Genomic DNA, 8,514 nt, shown 5'->3' on the forward strand with positions numbered 1-8,514 from the left:
AGGTATGACTCCAGCCACTGGAGAGTTTTCCCCCTGATTCCCATTGACTTCAATTTTACGAGGGCTCCTTGGTGCCACACTCGGTCAAATGCTGCCTTGATGTCAAGGGCAGTCACTCTCACCTCACCTCTGGAATTCAGCTCTTTTGTCCATGTTTGGACCAAGGCTGTAATGAGGTCTGGAGCCGAGTGGTCCTGGCGGAACCCAAACTGAGCATCGGTGAGCAGGTTATTGGTGAGCAAGTGCCGCTTGATAGCACTGTCGACGACACCTTCCATCACTTGGCTGATGATTGAGAGTAGACTGATGGGGCGGTAATTGGCCGGATTGGATTTGTCCTGCTTTTTGTGGACAGGACATACCTGGGCAATTTTCCACATTGTCGGGTGGATGCCAGTGTTGTAGCTGTACTGGAACAGCTTGGCTAGAGGCGCAGCTAGTTCTGGAGCACAAGTCTTCAGCACTACAGCTGGGATGTTGTCGGGGCCCATAGCCTTTGCTGTATCCAGTGCACTCAGCCGTTTCTTGATATCACGTGGAGTGAATCGAATTGGCCGAAGACTGGCTTCCGTGATGGTGGGGATATTGGGAGGAGGCTGAGATGGATTATCCACTCGGCACTTCTGGCTGAAGATGGTTGCAAACGCTTCAGCCTTGTCTTTTGCACTCACGTGCTGGACTCCGCCATCATTGAGAATGGGGATGTTTGCAGAGCCTCCTCCTCCCGTTAGTTGTTTAATTGTCCACCACCATTCACGACTGGATGTGGCAGGACTGCAGAGCTTTGATCTGATCCGTTGGTTGTGGAATCGCTTAGCTCTGTCTATAGCATGTTGCTTCCGCTGTTTAGCATGCATGTAGTCCTGAGTTGTAGCTTCACCAGGTTGGCACCTCATTTTTAGGTACGCCTGGTGCTGCTCCTGGCATGCTCTTCTACACTCCTCATTGAACCAGGGTTGATCCCCTGGCTTGTTGGTAATGGTAGAGTGAGGAATATGCCGGGCCATGAGGTTACAGATTGTGCTGGAATACAATTCTGCTGCTGCTGATGGCCCACAGCGCCTCATGGATGCCCAATTTTGAGCTGCTAGATCTGTTCTGAATCTATCCCATTTAGCACGGTGGTAGTGCCACACAACACGTTGGATGGTGTCCTCAGTGCGAAGACGGGATTTCATCTCCACGAGGACTGTGCGGTGGTCACTCCTACCAATACTGTCATGGACAGATGCATTTGCGACAGGTAGATTGGTGAGGACAAGGTCAAGTAAGTTTTTCCCTCGTGTTGGTTTGCTCACCACCTGCCGCAGGCCCAGTCTGGCAGCTATGTCCTTCAGGACTCAGCCAGCTCGGTCAGTAGTGGTGCTACCGAGCCACTCTTGGTGATGGACATTGAAGTCCCTCACCCAGAGTACATTCTGTGCCCTTGCTACCCTCAGTGCTTCCTCCAAGTGGTGTTCAACATGGAGGAGGACTGATTCATCAGCTGAGGGAGGACGGTAGGTGGTAATCAGCAGGAGGTTTCCTTGCCCATGTTTGACCTGATGCCATGAGATTTCACAGGGTCCAGAGTCAATGTTGAGGACTCCCAGGGCCACTCCCTCCTGACTGTATATCACTGTACCGCCACCTCTGGTGGGTCTGTCCTGCCGGTGGGATTGGGCGATATGTCTCTCTCTCCCGTTGGTTTAGGCTTGCTCGCCTAGTCCGTGTCTTCTCCTCATTGGCTCTGTCCCAAGGACTTAGGTAGCATTACCTCATTACTCCTTTTCTAAATAAGGACTTGTGTCTTATCACATCTCCTTTGTCTTTCATAAAACTTAGCAAATTCAAACCGGTTCCAGCTAGCTCAGGCCAGCGACTGAACTCAGGTTACTTCAGTTCAAAAGTTGCTTTTGCCTGTGTGTCAGCAGCTGCGAATCTCAGGTTACTTCTGCAGCCCCTGGCCAACATCTGTTACTGCAGCCCCTGGCCAACAATGGTCTGTGTATCTGAAACAGAATCTTACTCATCAATCTCCCAAGGGCAGGTTTAAGGTAAGTTGTTGGTTCCTTGCACTGTTCTCCAAAACAACTGCTGCACCCCTTCTCACCTACAGCAGCTTTTGGAAATCTGCCATGGATCCTGTCCTACCATGCGGTATGGGCCCAGTGCAGGGTCAAAGTGGTCATTAAAGCCTCCAATCTGTGCAGCGCTCTCCACTGACCTTTCCAGCCTCTGCAGATGGGGCCTTACTACCTTACTACCTCCTGTTGGGTCAAACCCCGTGGTAGCCTCACTGATTTTCTGGATTATAAATATCCATGGTCAAGAGTAATTCTTTCAACAGTGATTAATGGCAGACTTTAGTCAATGGAAAAATAATTTTGGATCATTTTTGTGGAATTGTGCACCCTTTTGAGTGAATGCAACCATTGGTCCTGCTCCAACTCCCTCATCATCCCCTGGTCACAAGACACATTGCATTATAATCTAGCAATGCAGCAGCTCTGGACTGCTCCTAAGAAGCTTCAAATACATCTTTAAAGGTCACCTGATCTCACTGAACAGCTTTGCTTCCCTTTGCAATTGCCTTAACCGGATCCTGCTCAGTGAATGTGCAACTAACAGGCTCTGGCAACAGCTACAGTAACAAAGAAATCATTGCCACCAGGTTCACCCCATTGGCAGTCAGACAGACCCACTCAAGGTGAGTAGAGGCCAGATACCAACAGTCAGTCCCACCCCGCAGTAGTGGGCAACATCATGCTCAAGACATTGAAGAGCTGTCCTCTTGATGAAGAAGATAACTGGCCAGTGATCTGAGCTTTTCCAGCCACATTGAACAACATAATTGAAAAGTAATGGGTGTACCCATATACTCAGAGCGACATCATTACTGGACCCGGGTCAATGCCTCGTAATCAATGAACTTGGAGAAGAAACAGAAAATACTATAGACAGGGGGATTTGGACCAGCTTTGAAGATCTAGCCTTGACATAGTCTAGTCACCCATGAGGAGCAGTGGGGGGTCAGAAAACCCTTGAGCAAAGCCATTGGCGATGTAGGTAACATCTGGAGGATCGCTGGGCTGCCAGCAGCATGTTGCTTCTCAGTAATGCTGGTCAATTCCACAACCCAAGGTAGAGCCTTCAGGAGGACAGAGACAGACTGGTGAAATGGGCAGACACACGGCAAATGAAATTTAATGTGGATAAGTGTGAAGTGATGCACTTTGGGAGGAACAACATGGAGAGACGGTATAATCTAAATGGTCCTATTTTGAGGGGGTGCAAGAGCAGAGGGACCTGGGGGGGCATAGTCACAAATCTTTGGTGGCAGGGCAACTTGATGGGACACTTGGCTTTGTAAATCGGGGCATTGAATACAAAAACAGGGAAATCATACTAAACCTTTACACATCACTGCTTAGGCCTCAGCTGGAGTATTGTGTACAATTCTGGGCACCGCACTTTAGGAAGGATGTCAAGGCCTTAAAGAGGGTGCAGAGGAGATTTACCAGGATAATATCAGTGATGAGGGAATTCAGTTACGTAGGGAGATTGGAGAAGCTGGGATTGTTCTCCTCATAAGAACATAAGAACATAAGAAATAGGAGCAGGAGTAGGCCATACGGCCCCTCGAGCCTGCTCCCCCATTCAATAAGATCATGGCTGGTCGTCGACCTCAACTCCACTTTCCCGCCCGATCCCCATATCCCTTGATTCCCCCAGAGTCCAAAAATCTATCGATCTCAGCCTTGAACATATTCAATGACTGAGCATCCATAGCCCTCTGGGGTAGAGAATTCCAAAGATTCACAACCCTCTGAGTGAAGAAATTCCTCCTCATCTCAGTCTTAAATGGCCGTCCCCTTATCCTGAGACTATGCCCCCGAGTTCTAGACTCTCCAGCCAGGGGAAACAATCTCTCAGCATCTACCCTGTCAAACCCCCTCAGAATCTTATATGTTTTAATGAGATCACCTCTCATTCTTCTAAACTCCAGAGAGTATAGGCCCATTCTACTCAATCTCTCTTCACAGGACAACCCTCTCATCCCAGGAATTAATCTAGTGAACCTTCGTTGCACCGCCTCTAAGGCAAGTATATCCTTCCTTAGATAAGGAGACCAGAACTGTACACAGTACTCCAGGTGAGGTCTCACCAAGCCCTGTACAATTGTAGTAAGACTTCCTTACTCTTATACTCCAACCCCCTTGCAATAAAGGCTAACATGCCATTTGCTTTCCTAATTGCCTGCTCCACCGGCATGCTAACTTTTTGTGTTTCTTGTACGAGGACACCCAAATCTCTCTGGACACTAACGTTTGATAGTTTCTCACCATTTAAAAAATATTATTTTTTTTGATTCTTCCTACCAAAGTGAATAATCTCACATTTCCCCACATTATACTCCATCTGCCACCTTCTTGCCCACCCACTTAACCTGTCTATATCCCTTTGCAGACACTTTGTGCCCTCCTCACAGCTTACTTTCCCACCTAGCTTTGTATCGTCAGCAAACTTGGATACATTACACTCGGTCCCTTCATCTAAGTCATTAATATAGATTGTAAATAGCTGAGCCCCAAGCACTGATCCTTGCGGCACCCCACTAGTTACAGCCTGTCAACCTGAGAATGACCCGTTTATCCCTACTCTCTGTTTTCTGTCCATTAACCAATCCTCTATCCATGCTAATACATTACCCCCAACCCCATGAGCCCTTATCTTGTGTAACAACCTTTTATGTGGCACCTTATCGAATGCCTTTTGAAAATCCAAATATACTCCATCCACTGGTTCCCCTTTATCTACCCTGCTAGTTACATCTTCAAAAAACTCTAATAAATTTGTCAAACGCGATTTCTCTTTCATAAAACCATGTTGACTCTGCCTAATCATATTATGATTTTCTAAGTGCCCTGTTACCACTTCCTTAATAATGAATTCCAGCATTTTCCCAACGACTGATGTCAGGCTAACTGGCCTGTAGTTCCCTGTTTTCTCTCTCCCTCCTTTCTTGAATAGCGGGGTTACATTTGCTACCTTCCAATCCGCTGGGACCGTTCCAGAATCTAGAGAATTTTGGAAGATCACAACCAATGCATCCACTATCTCTGCAGCCACCTCTTTTAGAACCCTCGGATGTAGGTCATCAGGTCCAGGGGATTTATTGGCTTTTAGTCCCATTAGTTTCTCCCGTACTTTTTCTCTACTGATATTAATTAATTTAAGTTCCTCACTCTCATTAGCCCTTTAGAGCTCAGGAGGTTAAGGGGAGACTTAATAGAGATATTCAAAATTATGAAGGGTTTTGATGGAGCAAATAGGGAGAAACTATCTCCTCTGGAAAGTGGGTCGGTAACCAGAGGTCACAGATTTAAAATAATTGGCAAAAGAACTAGAGGGGAAATGAGGAGAAATGTTTTCACACCGAGGGTTGTGAAGATCTGGGACACACTCCCTGATAGGACGGTGGAAGCAGATTCCTGAGGAACTTTCAAAAGGCAATTGGACATGTACTTAAAGAGGATTAATTTGCTGGGTTATGGGGAAAAAGCTGGGGTGTGGGACTAAATTGGACAGCTCTTTCAAAGAGCCGGCAGAGGCCCGGTAGGCTGAACGGCCTCCGTCTGTGCTGTGAGAGTCTATGATTCCGATGGTGCAGCACGCCCTCAGTGCTGTACTGGAGGGTCAGCCTAGATTTTGTGCTCAATTATCTGGGACTTGAACCCACAACCTTCTGAGGCGAGAGTGATACCCAATGAGCGAGAGTTAACACAGGCTCCCTCAGTACTGACCCTCCGACAGTGTAGCTCTCCCTCAGTACTGACCCTCCGACAGTGCGGCGCTCCCTCAGTACTGACCCTCCGACAGTGCGGCGCTCCCTCAGTACTGACCCTCCGACAGTGTAGCTCTCCCTCAGTACTGACCCTCCGACAGTGCGGCGCTCCCTCAGTACTGACCCTCCGACAGTGTAGCTCTCCCTCAGTACTGACCCTCCGACAGTGCGGCGCTCCCTCAGTACTGACCCTCCGACAGTGCGGCGCTCCCTCAGTACTGACCCTCCGACAGTGCGGCGCTCCCTCAGTACTGACCCTCCTACAGTGCGGCGCTCCCTCAGTACTGACCCTTCGACAGTGCGGCGCTCCCTCAGTACTGACCCTCCGACAGTGCAGCGCTCCCTCAGTACTGACCCTCCGACAGTGCGGCGCTCCCTCAGTACTGACCCTTCGACAGTACGGCGCTCCCTCAGTACTGACCCTTCGACAGTGCAGCGCTCCCTCAGTACTGACCCTCCGACAGTGCGGCGCTCCCTCAGTACTGACCCTCCGACAGTGCAGCGCTCCCTCAGTACTGACCCTCCGACAGTGCGGCGCTCCCTCACTACTGACCCTTCGACAGTGCAGCCCTCCCTCAGTACTGACCCTCCGACAGTGCGGCGCTCCCTCAGTATGCTCAACATAGAGTCATAGAGTCATAGAGTTATACAGTACGGAGAGAGGCCCTTCGGCCCATCGTGTCCGCGCCGGCCATCAGCCCTGTCTACTCTAATCCCATATTCCAGCATTTGGTCCGTAGCCTTGTATGCTATGGCATTTGAAGTGCTCATCCAAATGCTTCTTGAATGTTGTGAGGGTTCCTGCCTCCACAACCCTTTCAGGCAGTGAGTTCCAGACTCCAACCACCCTCTGGGTGAAAAAGTTCTTTCTCAAATCCCCTCTAAACCTCCCGCCTTTTACCTTGAATCTATGTCCCCTTGTTATAGAACCCTCAACGAAGGGAAAAAGCTCCTTAGTATCCATCCTATCTGTGCCCCTCATAATTTTGTACACCTCAATCATGTCCCCCCTCAGCCTCCTCTGCTCCAAGGAAAACAAACCCAATCTTCCCAGTCTCTCTTCATAGCTGAAGCGCTCCAGCCCTGGTAACATCCTGGTGAATCTCCTCTGCACCCTCTCCAAAGCGATCACATCCTTCCTGTAGTGCGGCGACCAGAACTGCACACAGTACTCCAGCTGTGGCCTAACCAGTGTTTTATACAGCTCCATCATAACCTCCTTGCTCTTATATTCTATGCCTCGGCTAATAAAGGCAAGTATCCCATATGCCTTCTTTACCACCTTATCTACCTGTTCCGCCGCCTTCAGGGATCTGTGAACTTGCACACCAAGATCCCTCTGACCCTCTGTCTTGCCTCGGGTCCTCCCATTCATTGTGTATTCCCTTGCCTTGTTAGTCCCTCCAAAGTGCATCACCTCGCACTTTTCCGGGTTAAATTCCATTTGCCACTGTTCCGCCCATCTGACCAACCCATCTATATCGTCCTGCAGACTGAGGCTATCCTCCTCGCTATTTACCACCCTACCAATTTTTGTATCATCAGCGAACTTACTGATCATACCTTTTACATTCATATCCAAGTCGTTAATGTAGACCACAAACAGCAAGGGACCCAGCACCGATCCCTGTGGTACCCCACTGGCCACAGGCTTCCAGTCACAAAAACAACCTTCGACCATCACCCTCTGCCTTCTGCCACTAAGCCAGTTTTGTATCCAAAGTGCCAAGGCACCCTGGATTCCATGGGCTCGTACCTTCTTGACCAGTCTCCTGTGGGGGACTTTATTGAAGGCCTTACTGAAATCCATGTATACCACATCCACTGCGTTAACCTATTCCACACGCCTAGTCACCCCCTCAAAAAATTCAATCAAATTAGTCAGACATGATCTTCCCTTGACAAAGCCATGTTGACTATCCCTGATTAATCCTTGCTTCTCCAAGTGGAGACTAATTTTGTCCTTCAGAATTTTTTCCAATAATTTTCCTACCACTGATGTTAGGCTCACTGGCCTGTAGTTCCCCGGTTTTTCCCTACTCCCCTTCTTGAATAATGGTACTACATTAGCGGTTCTCCAGTCCTCTGGCACATCCCCTGTGGCCAGAGAGGTTCTGAATATATGTGTCAGAGCCCCCGCAATCTCCTCCTTTGCCTCACACAGTAGCCTGAGATACATTTCGTCCGGGCCTGGGGATTTATCCATTTTTAGGCCTGCTAAAACCGCCAATACCTCCTCCCGCTCGATGTTAATATGTTCGAGTATATCACAGTCCCCCTGCCGTATTTCTATGTCTACATCGTCCTTCTCCATAGTGAAAACAGATGCAAAAAATTCATTTAGAACCCCTCCTACATCTGCCGGCTCCACACACAGATTGCCATTTTTGTCCCTAATGGGCCCTATTTTTTCCCTAGTCATCCTCTTACCCTTAATATACTTATAAAACATCTTAGGATTTTCCTTTATTTTGCTCGCTAGTGTTATTTCATGGCCCCTCCTTGATCTCCTAATTTCTTTTTTAAGTATCCCCCTGCACTTTTTGTACTCCTCTAGGGCTTCCTCCGTCTTTAGCCTTTTGTATCTGCCAAAAGCCCTCCTTTTTTTCCTAATCCATTCTCGTATATCCACTGACATCCAAGGTTCCCTGGAGTTCTTGGAACCACCCTTGACCTTTACGGGAACA

The sequence above is a fragment of the Heptranchias perlo genome, chromosome 8 (assembly GCF_035084215.1).
Source record: "Heptranchias perlo isolate sHepPer1 chromosome 8, sHepPer1.hap1, whole genome shotgun sequence".
NCBI lineage: Eukaryota > Metazoa > Chordata > Chondrichthyes > Hexanchiformes > Hexanchidae > Heptranchias > Heptranchias perlo.